General features: G+C 36.8%; 1 protein-coding gene across 1 annotated transcript in view; it reads left to right on the forward strand.

Annotated features, from left to right (window-relative positions):
* LOC105484236 (MKI67 FHA domain-interacting nucleolar phosphoprotein-like) overlaps positions 1 to 15,560 on the forward strand; it is a 98,145-nt gene that overhangs the window by 45,599 nt on the left and 36,986 nt on the right. The window lies entirely within an intron of this gene.

Raw genomic sequence — 15,560 nt, forward strand, 5'->3', positions numbered from 1 at the left:
GGGGGATCATGAATGGACATGCCAAATGCCATACATTTTTCTATCATTTTTGCTTAAATTCCTTCTTGACTTTACAGTGGTATGGTTGCTGTAGCTTCTCAACTGGTCTTTAGAGTTCTCACAGATGTATACTGATCAATGTATTAACTCAATGCTCATGGGGGAAAGAAAGCTTGTAGTTTTCTATCTGCCATCTTGCTTATCTTACCAACAAATATTATTAGCTCAGTTAAAATATTTATATTATAGAACATTAATAATATTTGTATTATAGAGCATTAATGGCTGTCTAATATAATATAAATATAATGCTAGTCCATGTGTCGTTAAAAATTTTTCACTGTGAACATTTTCAAAATGTAAAAAGCAACAAGTGAAATTTATTTTACTAACGTAGTTTATTTAACCATCATATCCAACATATTATTATATCAAGATGCAATCAATATAAAAATGATTAATGAGATACTCTACATTCTTTTTCTATAATTTGTCTGAATTCTGTAGTATATTTTATACTTATAACACATCTCAGTTTGAACTAGCCACATTTGAGGAACTCATAACCACAAGTGTTTTTTTTGTTTTTTTGTTTTTTTTACATTTTAAGTTCTAGGGTACATGTGCACAACGTGCAGATTTGTTACATATGTATACATGTACCACGTTGGTGTGCGGCACCCGTTAACTCATCATTTACATTAGGTATATCTCCTAATGCTATCCCTCTGCCCCTCCCCCCACCCCACAACAGGCCCCATGTGTGTGATGTTCCCCACACTGTGTCCAAGTGTTCTCATTGTTCAGTTCCCACCTATGAGTGAGAACATGCAGTGTTTGTTTTTTTTGTCCTTGTGATAGTTTGCTGAGAATGATAGTTTCCAGCTTCATCCATATTCCTACAAAGGACAAGAACTCATCTTTTTTTTATGGCTGCATAGTATTCCATGGCATATATGTGTCACATTTTCTTGATCCAGTCTATCATTGATGGACATTTTGGTTGGTTCCAAGTCTTTGCTATTGTGAATAGTGCCGCCATAAACATACGTGTGCATGTGTTTTTATAGCAGCATGATTTATAATCCTTTGGGTATGTACCCATTAATGGGATTGCCAAGTCAAATGGTATTTCTAGATCTATATCCTTGAGGAATCGCCACACTGTCTTCCACAATGGTTGAACTAGTTTAGAGTCTCACCAACAGTGTGAAAGTGTTCCTATTTCTCCACATCCTCTCCAGCATCTGTTGTTTCCTGACTTTTTAATGATCGCCATTCTAACTCGTGTGAAATGGTATCTCAATGTGGTTTTGATTTGCATTTCTCTGATGAGCAGTGATGCTGAGCATTTTTTCATGGGTCTGTTGGCTGCAAAAATGTCTTCATTTGAGAAGTGTCTGTTCATATCCTTTGCCCACTTTTTGATGGGGTTGTTTGATTTTTTCTTGTTAATTTGTTTGAGTTCTTTGTAGATTATGGATATAAGCCCTTTGTCAGATGAGTAGATTGCAAAGATTTTCTCCCATTCTGTAGGTTGCCTGATCACTCTGATGGTAGTTTCTTCTGCTGTGCAGAAGCTCTTTAGTTTAATTAGATCCCATTTGTCAATTTTGGCTTTTATTGCCATTGCTTTTGGTGTTTTAGACATGAAGTCCTTGCCCATGCCTATGTCCTGAATGGTATTGCCTACATTTTCTTCTAGGGTTTTTATGGTTTTAGGTCTAACATTTAAGTCTTTAATCCATCTTGAATTAATTTTTGTATAAGGTGTAAGGAAGGGATCCAGTTTCAGCTTTCTACATATGGCTGGCCAGTTTTTCCAGCACCATTTATTAAATAGGGAATCCTTTCTCCATTTCTTGTTTTTGTCAGGTTTGTCAAAGATCAGATGGTTGTAGATGTGTGGTATTATTTCTGAGGACTCTATTCTGTTCCATTGGTCTATATCTCTGTTTTGGTACCAGTACCATGCTGTTTTGGTTACCGTAGCCTTGTTGTATAGTTTGAAGTCAGGTAGCATGATGCCTCCAGCTTTGTTCTTTTGGCTTAGGATTGACTTGAAAACGCAGGCCATTTTTTGGTTCCATATGAACTTTAAAGTAGTTTTTTCCAATTCTGTTAAGAAAGTCACTGGCAGCTTGATGGGGATGGCATTGAATCTATAAATTACCTTGGGCAGTATGACCATTTTCACGATATTGATTTTTCCTATCCATGAGAATGGATTGTTCTTCCATTTGTTTGTGTCATCTTTTATTTCTTTGAGCAGTGGTTTGTAGTTCTCCTTGAAGAGGTCCTTCACATCCCTTGTAAGTTGGATTCCTATGTATTTTATTCTCTTGGAAGCAATTGTGAATGGGAGTTCACTCATGATTTGTCTCTCTGTTTGTCTGTTATTGGTGTATAAGAATGCTTGTGATTTTTGGACATTGATTTTGTATCCTGAGACTTTGCTGAAGTTACTTATCAGCCTAAGGTGATTTTGGACTGAGATGATGGGGTTTTTTAAATATACAATCATGTCATCTGCAAACAGGGATACTTTGATTTCCTCTTTTCCTAACTGAATATCCTTTATTTCTTTCTCCTGCCTGATTGCCTGGCCAGAACTTCCAACACTATGTTGAATAGGAGTGGTGAGAGATGGCATCCCTGTCTTGTGCCAGTCTTCAAAGGGAACGCTTGTAGTTTTTGCCCATTCAGTATGATTTTGGCTGTGGGTTTGTCATAAATAGCTCTTATTATTTTGAGATATGTTCCATCAACACCTAATTTATTGAGAATTTTTAGCATGAAGGGCTGTTGAATTTTGTCAAAGGCTTTTTCTGTATCTATTTAGATAATCATGTGATTTTTGTCTTTGGCTCTATTTATATGCTGGAGTTACATTTATTGATTTGCTTAGGTTGAAACAGCCTTGCATCCCAGGGATGAAGCCCACTTGATCATGGTTTATAAGCTTTTTGATGTGCTGCTGGATTCCGTTTGCCAGTATTTTATTGAGGATTTTTGCATCAATGTTCATCAGGGATATTGGTCTAAAATTCTCTTTTTTTTTGTTGTGTCTCTGCCAGGTTTTGGTATCAGGATGATGCTGGCCTCATAAAATGAGTTAGGGAGAATTCTGTCTTTTTCTATTGATTGAGGTAGTTTCAGAAGGAATGGTACCAGCTCCTCTTTGTACCTCTCGTAGAATTCAACTGTGAATCTGTCTGGTCCTGGACTTTTTTTTGGTTGGTAGGCTATTGATTATTGCCTCAATTTCAGAGCCTGTTATTGTTCTATTCAGGGATTCAACTTCTTCCTGGTTTAGTCTTGGGAGGGTATATGTGTCCAGGAATTTATCCATTTCTTCTAGATTTTCTAGTTTATTTGTGTAGAGGTGTTATAGTATTCTCTGATGGTAGTTTGAATTTCTGTGGGATCAGTGGTGATTGCCTCTTTATCATTTTTTATTGCATCTTTTTGATTCTTCTCTCTTTTCTTCTGTATAAGTATTTGCTAGCAGTCTATTAATTTGTTGATCTTTTCAAAAAACCAGCTCCTGAATTCATTGACTTTTTGAAGGGTTTTTTCGTCTCTGTCTCCTTCAGTTCTGCTCTGATCTTAGTTATTTCTTGCCTTCTAGCTTTTGAATGTGTTTGCTCTTGCTTCTATAGTTCTTTTAATTGTGATGTTAGGGTGTCAATTTTAGATCTTTCCTGCTTTATCTTGTGAGCATTTAGTGCTATAAATTTCCCTCTACACACTGCTTTAAATGTGTCCCAGAAATTCTGGTATGTTGTGTCTTTGTTCCCATTCATTTCAAAGAACATCTTTATTTCTGCCTTTATTTCATTACGTACCCAGTAGTCACTCAGGAGGAGGTTGTTCAGTTTCCATGTAGTTGAGCAGTTTTGAGTGAGTTTCTTTATCCTGAGTTCTAGTTTGATTGCACTGTGGTCTGAGAGACAGTTTGTTATAATTTCTGTTCTTTTACGTTTTCTGAGGAGTGCTTTACTTCCAACTATGTGGTCAACTTTGGAATAAGTGTGATGTGCTGAGGAGAATGTATATTCTGTTGATTTGGGATGGAGAGTTCTGTAGATGTCTATTAGGTCTGCTTGGTGCAGAGCTGAGTTCAAGATCTGGATATCCTTGTTAACTTTCTGTCTCATTGAGCTGTCTAATGTTGACAGTGGGGTGTTAAAGTCTCCCATTATTATTGTATGGGAGTCTAAGTCTCTTTGTAGGTCTCTAAGGACTTGTTTTATGACTCTGGGTGGTCCTGTATTAGGTGCATATATATTTAGGATAGTTAGCTCTTCTTATTGAATTGATCCCTTTACCATTATGTAATGGCCTTCTTTGTCTCTTTTGATCTTTGTTGGTTTATAGTCTGTTTTATCAGAGACTAGGATTGCAACTCCTGCTTTTTTGTTTGTTTGTTTTCGATTTGCTTGGTAGATCTTCCTCCATCCCTTTATTTTGAGCCTATGTGTGTCTCTGCACGTGGGATGGGTCTCCTGAATACAGCACACTGAGGGGTCTCCACTCTTTATCCAATTTGCCAGTCTGTGTCTTTTAATTTGGGCATTTAGCCGATTTACATTTAAGGTTAATATTGTTGTGTGAATTTGATTCTGTCATTATGATGTTAGCTGGTTGTTTTGCTTGTTAGTTGATATAGTTTCTTCCTAGTATTGATGGTCTTTACAATTTGGCATGTTTTGGCAGTGGCTGGTACTGGTTGTTCCTTTCCATGTTTAGTGCTTCCTTCAGGAGCTCTTTTAGGGCAGGCCTGGTGGTAACAAAAATCTCTGAGCATTTGCTTGACTGTAAAGGATTTTATTTCTCCTTCACTTATGAAGCTTAATTTGGCTGGATATGAAAATTGTTTTCTTTATGAATGTTGAATATTGGCCCCCACTCTCTTCTGGCTTGTAGAGTTTCGGCCAAGAGATCTGCTGTTAGTCTGATGGGCTTCCCTTTGTGGGTAACCTGAGCTTTCTCTCTGGCTGCCCTTAACATTTTTTCCTTCATTTCAGCTTTGGTGAATGTGACAATTATGTGTTTTGCAGTTGCTCTTCTCGAGGAGTATCTTTGTGGTGTTCTCTGCATTTCCTGATTTTGAATGTTGGCTTGGCTTGCTAGGTTGGGGAAGTTCTCCTGGATAAAATCCTGAAGAGTGTTTTCCACCTTGGTTCCATTCTCCCCGTTACTTTCAGGTACACCAATCAGATGTCGATTTGGTCTTTCCACATAGTCTCATATTTCTTGGAGGCTTTGTTCATTTCTTTTTACTCTTTTTTCTCTAAACTTCTCTTCTCACTTCATTTCATTCATTTGATCTTCAATCACTGATACCCTTTCTTCCAGTTGATTGAGTCGGCTACTGAAGCTTGTGCATTCATCACGTAGTTCTTGTGCCATGGTTTTCAGCTCCATCAGGTCATTTAAGGACTTCTCTACATTGGTTATTCTAGTTAGCCATTCATCTAATCTTTTTTCAAGGTTTTTAATTTCTTTGTGATGGGTTTGAACTTCCTCCTTTAGCTTGGAGAAGTTTGATAATCTGAAGCCTTCTTCTCTCAACTTGTCAAAGTCATTCTCCATCCACCTTTGTTGTATTGCTGGTGAGGAGCTGTGTTCCTTTGGAGGGGGAGCGGCGCTCTGATTTTTAGAATTTTCAGCTTTTCTGCTCTGTTTTTTCCCCATCTTTGTGGTTTTATCTACCTTTGGTCTTTGATGATGGTAACGTACAGATGGGGTTTTGGTGTGGATGTCCTTTCTGTTTGTTAGTTTTCCTTCTAACAGTCAGGACCCTTAGCTGCTGGTCTGTTGGAGTTTGCTGGAGGTCCACTCCAGACCCTATTTCCCTGGGTGTCAGTAGTGGAGGCTGCAGAACAGCGAATATTGCTGACCAGCAAATGTTGCTGCCTGATCATTCCTCTGGAAGCTTCGTCTCAGAGGGGTACCCAGCCATGTGAGGTGTCAGTCTGCTCCTTCTGGGGGTGCCTCCCAGTTAGGCTACTCGGGGATCAGGGACCCACTTGAGGAAGCAGTCTGTCTGTTCTCAGATCTCAAACTCTGTGCTGGGAGAACCACTACTCTCTTCAAAGCTGTCAGACAGGGACATTTAAGTCTGCAGGGGTTTCTTCTGCCTTTTGTTTGGCTATGCCCTGTCCCCGGAGGTGGAGTCTACAGAGGCAGGCAGGCCTCCTTGAGCTGCAATGGGCTTCACCCGGTTCAAGCTTCCTGGCTGCTTTTTTTACCTACTGAAGCCTCAGCAATGGTGGGCACCCCTCCCCCAGCCTCACTGCCATCTTGCAGTTCGATCTCAGACTGCTGTGCTAGCAATGAGTGAGGCTCCGTGGGTGTGGGACCCTCTGATCCAGGTGCAGGATATAATCTCCTGGTGTGCCATTTTCTAAGACCATTGGAAAAGTGCAGTATTTGGGTGGGAGGGACCCGATTTCCAGGTGCCATCTGTCACAGCTTCCCTTGGCTAGCAAAGGGAATTCTCTGACCTCTTGCACTTCCCGGGTGAGGCAATGCCTTACCCTGCTTTGACTCACACTCAGTGGGCGGCACCCACTGGCCTGCACCCACTGTCCAACAAGCCCCACTGAGATGAACCTGGTACCTCAGTTGGAAATGCAGAAATCACCCGCATTCTGTGTCACTCATGCTGGGGGCTGTAGACTGGAGCTGTTCCTATTCAGCCATCTTGGAACCACCTACAAGTGATTTTTAATTGCCACATTAGACATTGCAGGTATAGAGAAATTATCCTGATTATCCAGAAGAAAAAAAAGTAATAGTATTTAGAAAAAAACTATAATGGTTAAAGCTTATGCCTTTTGCACATTGAATCACCTAGAATGCCATATATGTATGAACATTTTGTGTGTGTGTGTGTGTGTGTGTTTGTGTCTGTGTGTCTGTGTTAGCCTGGAAACAGCTAATATTCCAAAGTAGAATTTAAATTAAATTTTAAATTTAGCTCAGGAGAATTGAGTGTAACATAAATATCGCTAGTCAAAAGAGATATAGTTCTTTTAAAGTAAGAAACATCATTTTTAGCAGAAATGTGTTTTAATATAATAACTAGGTTAAGAGCATCCATAAATTAAGAACTTTATAGTTTCTATAAGCTGTATTAATTATATATAACTCTTAACAAATTGCCTTTAAATTTAACTGTTAAAACAAATTTTTATTAGCTCACTGTTCTATGGGTAAGGCATAGGAGCAAGCTTTGATGGGTCTTCTAGCTCAGGATATGCTGAAGGTCTTCAATGAAGGTGTCTAAAGGGGTTATTGTCTCATCTGAAGATTTGACTGGTGAAAAAAAATCTCTTCCACACTCTCTCACATGGATACTGTTGGGATTCAGCTATATGTGGGCTTTTTGACTGAAGGCTTTAGTTTTGGGGGGCTGTTGGCCACTTGCCTCCCTCAGTTCTCTTCCATGTGAGCTTCTACATATGACTGCTTAAAATATAGCAGCTGGTTTGCAGCAGTGAAAATGTAAGAGAGCAAGAGGGACTGAGCAAGGTAAAAGTTAGAACCTTTTTGTACTTAATCTTGAAAGTGACATCCCATCACTTTTGGTAAATGTAATTCATTAGAAACAGTTACTAAGCCCAGTCAACACTTAGGAGATGGAGTTACACAAGAACAATGCTAAACATTCTGAGGAAAGATGGATGCAGTTATGATAATTGGTAACAAATATTTTAGAAGCAAGAGACTATGGTGAATGGTTAATAGATGGAATAGTTCCTAAGTTGAGATAGCTGGGTAGCCAACAAGATTTTTTTATTATAAAAGCAGAAAAAAGCCTATAACATCAGAGACTATGATGGTAGTTGCAATCCCTTGAATCCTGTTTTTGGACCTAAACCAGTTGACAGACATAGAGCCAATTTATTAAAGAGAGATTTGGCAATTTGGTGAAGGTCAAAAATGTGGAAAAGATATTTCATGCAAAGGGAAACCAAAAGTGAGCAAGAATAGCTATTTATATCAGATAGAATAACGATATAACATAAAACAGACTTTAAAGAAACAACAGTAAAAAAGAAAAAGAAGATCATTATATAATGATAAAATGATTAATTCAATAAAAATATGTAACAATTATAAATATATATGCACTTAACTCTAGAGCTTTAAGATTCATAAAGCAATCACTACTAGAACTAAGAAAAGAGATAGAAAACAACAAAATACTAGTGAGGGAATTCAACACTCCATTGACAGCACTAGACTGATCATCAAGGCTGAAAGTGTAGAAGGAAACACTGGTCTTAAGCTGCACTCTAGAACAAATGGGCCTAACAGATATTTACAAAACATTCTACTCAACAACTGCAGAATATACGTTCTTCTCATCAGCACATGGAACATTCTCCAAGATAGACCATGTAATAGGCCATAAAACAAGTCTTAATACGTTTTTAAAAATCAAAGTCATATTAAGTATCTTCTTAGATCATGGTGGAAAATAAACCTAGAAATCAATTCCAGAAGAAACCCTCAAAACTATACAAATATGTAGACATTAAATAGTCTGGTATACATATGCTATAGATGATATGGTTTAGCTATGTCCCCACCCGAATTTATCTTGAATTGTAGCTCCCATATTTCCTATGTGTTGTAGGGGGACCTGGTGGGAGATAATTGAATCATGGGGGTGGTTTCCCCATACTGTTCTCATGGTAGTAAATAAGTCTCACAAGACCTGATGATTTTATAAGGGGTTTCCCCTTTTGCTTGGCTCTTATTGTCTCTTGCTTGCCACCATGTAAGTAAGATGTGCCTTTCGCTTTCTGCCATGATTGTGAGGCCTCCCCAGCCATGTGAAACCGAGAGTCAATTAAACCTCTTTTTCTTTATAAATTACCCAGTCTTAGGTATGTCTTTATCAGCAGTGTGAAAACAAACGAATACAGTGGAATACTGCTCAACCATAAGAAAGAATGAAATGATGTATTTTGCAGCAATTTGGATGCAACTGGAGACCATTACTGTAATTGAAGTAACTTGGGAATCAAAAACCACATACCACATTTTCTTGCTTACATGTGGGAGCTAAGCTATGGATATGCAAAGGCATACACAGTGGTATAATAAACATTGGAGACACAGAACAGGGTAGGTTGGGAAGGGGGTGAGGGATGGAAAACTACCTGTTGGGAGCAATGTACACTACTCAGGTGATTGGTGCACTAAAATCCTAGACTTCACAAAAATCCTAGAGTTCACCACTGTACAATTCATTCACGTAATAAAAGGCCACATGTAATCCTAAATTTCTGACAGCTTTTAAAAAATAAAATGTAAGTATATGTAGTAAATATTCTTCTAATATTTCTTCAAATGGACTTAGCTGCTGTCAGAATTCTTACATAGGTTTAATGACCTGCGGAATAAGAGCAGTTATGGAAGAAAAAGTTAAGTGAAAACCATTAATCTACATCTGTCCCTCAGCACCCCACTCTCAGAGATAGCTAATCAGACATAATTTCACCTTTCTGGGGAGAATTGCAGATATTAGTATGACCAATAAAGGTTTTAAAAATAAAAGCGTGGTGGTCCCTTTCATATTTTCATTTTTTATTCATTTTGTTTTTAAACAGTTTTATTGAGATGTAATTCATATAACACAAACTTTACCCATTTAACCCTGATACCAAAGCCAAAGACACTGCAAGAAAAGAGAACTACAACTCAATACTCCTGATGAACATGAATGCAAAAATTCTGAACAAAATACTAATAAATTGAATCCAACGACACATTAAGAACAACATGCATCATGACCCAGTGTTACTTATTCTTTATTGGTGGATGACATCAATTATTTATTTTATGTCTGTTCCTCTTTTGTCTTTTTGAGCAGTCAGATTTCTACAAATATAATTAAAATGTATCATAAAGTATTTACATTGAATAAGTATATAAAATAAATGTGAAAATTTCCTCTTTCATTATGAATCATAGCATCCAGGTATGGTAACTTAAAAATTTGATATACGAAATTCAATGTGGTATACTAGACAAGAAATAAACAATTATTCAAAGTGAGAATTAGAGAAGCCTTTTGGGGGTGGTGGGTAACAAAACTTTAAAAGCAAGAGGCAGAAGGTCAGTTGGCAAATGGTGTATTCAATTTATTTACTCATTTAAAGTATACAATTCAATATTTTTACTATATTCACAGTCATTTGATGATAACCTAAAAATAATTTTAGAAATTTTCTTCATCCTGTAAAAAATTCTATTTCCTTTTGCAATCATTTTGAATTACCTCCTCTACCACAGACCTATGAAAACTCAAGTTTACTTTTATTTTCCATAGACTTGCCAACTCTGTGCATTCATATGAATGCAATCATAGAATGTAACAATTGTCCATATTTCATTTATTTAGCTGAATATTACATATACATCATTTTATTCATTCATTTACTAGTTATTGAACATATAGGTTTTCACTTGTTCGATTTTCTGAATAATGCTACTATGAACATATATATAAGTTTTTGTTGAGCAGAATGTGCATTTTACTATTGTTGAATGGCATGTTATATAGATACCTGTTAAGACTGCTTGATTCACTTGGCTAAGTCTTCCATTTTTCTTTACTTTTCTGCTTAGTTGTTCTATTTATTATTGCATACAGGATAATGAAATTATTGAATGTCTATTTCTGTCTTGTATTTGTCAATTTTTGCTATATTTTGAAACGTTGTTAGGTGTATACATGCTTGAATTGCTATATTTTCTTAAACAGTTGACTCTTGTCTCACTATGAGATATATGTTTTTCTATGTAAAAATTGTTTTTTGTTTGAAAATCTATTTTGTCTCAATGTAGACATGTGAGCTATTTTACAGTTGAGGTCTTCCTGGAATCTCCTTTTCTATCATTTTACTTTCAATCTCTTTATATCTTTGACTTTAAAGTAGGTCTCCTGTAGACACCATATACTTGGGTCTTGCTTTTTAAAATTTTAACTGACCATCTCTACATTAATGTTGTTATTAATGAGGTTAATTTCCATCTGCCTTTTTGCATTTTGTTTTACATATATATCCTATTTTATTTTTTGTTTCTTTGCTTCTTCTTTACTGCTTTTTTGTATTACTGGATATTTTCTAGTATAATTCCCTTAATATTTTGAAAATAATTTGAGTTATTTTAAAAATAATTGTTCTATGACTTACGATGTGTTCATTAATTTATCAAAAACTACTTCTGATTTATCCTAACTTAATTTCAATGAAATACAGGCAATTTACTTCTATAGAGATTCAGTCTTTCCACCATTTTGGGGTTTATTATTTTTGTGCATATTACATCTCTATATATCACATACTCAAAAATTCGCTCTAAATAATTAATATCACATAGTATTATTTACTGTAGCTTTGTAATAGGTCTGGAAGTTGAGTAATGTCTGTCCTCCAACTTTGTCCTTCTTTGATATTGTGTTTGCTACTCTGCTTTTTCTGCCTTTTCATATAAACTTTACAGTCAGTTAGTCAATATCCACAAAACAACTTACTAGGATGACATTTGGGATTGGATTAAATTTATAATTGATTTTTGTTTTATCCTTTTTATTATTTTATCGCTTTGCATTTCTGTTTTCAAAGTTTCTACAGACATATCTTCAAGCTCAATGATTCTTTCCTTGGCCATGTCTAGTCTACCAATGAATTCATCAAAGGCATTCTTCATTTCAGTTACAGTATTTTTGAATTTTGTTCTTTTAAATTTTTTCTTAAAGTCTCCATCTCTATTCTTACATTACCCATCTTTTCTTGCACGTTATTTACTGTTTCATTATAGCCCTCAGCATATTATTTATCATTATTTTAAATTCTCAGTCAAATAATTCCAAAGTTTGTACCATAGCTAAGTCTGGTTTGATGCTTGCTTTGTCTCTTAGAGTGCTTTTGCCTTTCAGCATGCCTTATAATTTTCTTGTTGCTGATGAAAACTGGACATAATGCAGCAAGTAAAAGGAACTGAAGTAAATACGCCTTAAATGTGAAGGCTCACATTTTTCTGGCTAGGAGTTAGCCTGTTTACTATGTGTTGTAATGTCAGAGGCTAAGATTTTCCCCTTTATGGCCATGTTATTGACTCCTTATTTTCTTTCGATTTTCTTAGAGACTCTCTAAATAGGGTGTGAGCCTTGTAGCATTTTGTAGCTGTAATTCACAGTGTTTATAGTGGAGCCCTGTTGACGTGATGGGAAAGTGTCAGGGGAGGGAAATACTTTTATAGATTGTCTTAGTCTTTTAATGAGCTTGAATTGGTATTTGCCTTCTCACACATCCAGGGTTAGATGGGGCTGGAGTTGTATATTTACCTTTCCCCGGGTCAGTTAGGCTTTGGTAAAACTCCAATAGGTTAGGCTGTGGTAAAATAGTTTCCCTTGAAGAGCAGATACTAAGGAAAACAGAGACCTCAGTGCCTATTTCAAAATGCTTACTGTTCTCCTCCCCCTGCTGGATGCATGACAGGGTTTTTCTCTGGTCCTTAGCATGAGAACCCAAAATTCAAGAAAGCATCCCCCCACCCTGTGCCAATCCCCACTTACCCCCCACCTCCACTGTCAACAATGACTTCCTCAGACATCTTAACTCTCAAGTGAAGCTACACTGAGCTTCCAGAATTTCATCAATTACAGTTTAAAGTATTTCTACCAATACTGGCTCCAGGCGTTGGCTTTGCTCTGAACTTTTCTGCTCCTGATAAGTTGTGATTGTCAGTATTTGCCCTCCAGCCTCTAGTTTTAGGGCAGCAATTTTTCCTGTGACCTCAATTCTCTGATGACTCTAAAAAGAGATGTTGATTGTTGGATTTTTTTCTTGTTCCGAGGACCAGGGTCATGACTTCTCAACTTTTTACATATTAGACCAGTAAGTGGAAGTCTCACACAATGTATTTTTGAAAAATAAATATGAAATTCTGATGTACAATTTACATGTTATAGGTCATGAAATAATTCATAAATTCATAATTATATCTTACCTGTTTGACATAGTTTTTATAACTTACATTAAACATTTTGTATGATTCATTCTATAATTGTTTGCTACTTACTATTGCTAGATACTGAGGATATGATAATGAGGAAATGGAAGCAATATGGTCTATATTTTTGTGGATTCTCTATAGTTATGGTCTCTCTCTCTTTCTCTCTTTTTTTTCTTTTTCTTTTTTTGAGATGGAGTCTCGCCCCAGCTCTGTCGCAAAGGTGTGATCTCAGCTCACTGCAACCTCGGCCTCCCAGGTTCAAGCAATTGTCCTGCCTCAGCCTCCCGAGTAGCTAGGACTACAGGCGTGTTCTACCATGCACTGCTAATTTTTGTATTTTTAGTAGAGATGGGGTTTCACTGTGTTAGCCAGGATGGTCTCCATCTCCTGACTTTGTGATCTGTCTGCCTCGACCTCCCAAAGTGCTAAGATTACAGGCATGAGACACCATACCCGGCCCTCTCTCCCTCTCTCTCTCTTTTTTTAAGTAATGAGGAGATTTAACTTTTACATATAACAGGAGGAACTTTAGAAGTAAGAAGGTCAAGAATTATGCAGTGACTCAGTGATGTCATGGCACTTTACTTGTGTCTCTGCCAAGTCCTCATGGTTGCAAGAAGGTTGCCAGTGCTCCTAGTCAAGGAGAGATCCCAAAGAAGGAAGAGTGAAGTGGGTGAAGCAATACTTTTACATTAATTGTTTTCCTTCACTCTTAAACACAGATCCAAGTGATTTAATAGCAATGAATATCCAGTCGAAGCTACAGATTTATCATTTTCAGCACAGTTAATGTGTGTGTTGTCTTAACTCTAATTTTATGAGACATAAACACATTGACAGTGTCATCAATTTTTTTTCTGTTTTGACTCATATAAATGCAATAAAAGAAAATTGCTGAAAAATATTTAAATAAGTGTACCAACAAAGGCTTCTATCTGAAGCTAGTGGCATTGACTGTGATACTTACTGGGATGTATAATCATGAAACACTTTCAATTATTGATTTATATATAAAAACCTATTTGATATATGAGTAAGAGAACATGATGACTTTATATAAAGTATAAGTATGGTTGTGTAAAAGCTGGATAATTAAAAACTGAACTGAAAGGTACACTTGGGTCAACCAGATACTAAAGTAAAAAAGACGCATATAAATCTAGAAAAAAATTATCCAAGGTTTGATGGTGCACAATAAATCCAGTTAAGCATGGGCATTAAATCTAAATTAATTAACCTAACAGAGTTACAAAACAGCATGAATGTAATAACTAATCCTTAAAAGAGAAATTGAAAACCTAGAGAAATTAGTGATTATAACAGCAATAATAATAACAGTGTGATTCAGAGATCTTTATTTTAGAAACCAAAAATGCAACAGGGTGAGGAGGTAAGAAAGGAAGTAAAATAGGTACATTTCTTAAATTTTCAGGATGTATACTTTTTAATTATTGATGTTGCAAAAGTTAATTTTGAATCGCTTCTCTGTGAATTCAGCATTATTCTTTTTTATAGTTTGACCATAAACCCTGTTTTATATACAATGTATAAAGAGTATATAAAACAAAACTGGGAGAGTATTAGTGGCATATAACACTTATATTTCCCTCAACATCTCCAATATCACTCTTAAAATGTAATTAAGATTACAGTTTAATGCTTGTCTAATATGTCTTAGAGAACGTAGTAAGCATTTTATAAATATTGCCTCATTTAATCTTTTTTTTTTTTTTTTTTTTTTTTGAGACGGAGTCTGGCTCTGTCGCCCGGGCTAGAGTGCAGTGGCCGGATCTCAGCTCACTGCAAGCTCCGCCCCCCGGGTTTACGCCATTCTCCTGCCTCAGCCTCCCGAGTAGCTAGGACTACAGGCGCCCGCCGCCTCGCCCGGCTAGTTTTTTTTGTATTTTTTAGTAGAGACGGGGTTTCACCGTGTTCGCCAGGATGGTCTCGATCTCCTGACCTCGTGATCCGCCCGTCTCGGCCTCCCAAAGTGCTGGGATTACAGGCTTGAGCCACCGCGCCCGGCCTCATTTAATCTTAAGAGACTTTCAATAAAGCAGGAATGATACAGAGAAGCACCAGTATAGGACAAGGTCAATTTATTAATCTCTCTCTCATTTAGATATAGATATGGAAAAGGAGGCAGAAAACAAGTTACCTTCACTGGTAAGTCAAATTGTAGGTCTAAGAGAGTGAAGTAAGGGGTAAACAAGCCTGTATAGAATAAATCCAAGATGCACAAGAAAATAACAGGAGTATGACCTGTTTGAGAAGTGAAGAATGTGAAAGGTGCAAAAGAGGACAGAATACATCAGCTGGGAAACATAAGAGAGTGTGGGTAAAGAATAAGGAAATTCTGGAAAGAGAAAAGTTATGAAGCAGCCTTAGTTGTTGGGAGCTACACCAATAGGAAGCTACACCAGTAGGAATCAAGGAAGAGATGGACACATGGATACACACACACACACACACACACACACACACACACGTATTTGACAAGATGAGACCCAGGA

This window comes from Macaca nemestrina, chromosome 10 (genome assembly GCF_043159975.1).
Source record: "Macaca nemestrina isolate mMacNem1 chromosome 10, mMacNem.hap1, whole genome shotgun sequence".
Classification (NCBI taxonomy): Eukaryota; Metazoa; Chordata; class Mammalia; order Primates; family Cercopithecidae; genus Macaca; species Macaca nemestrina.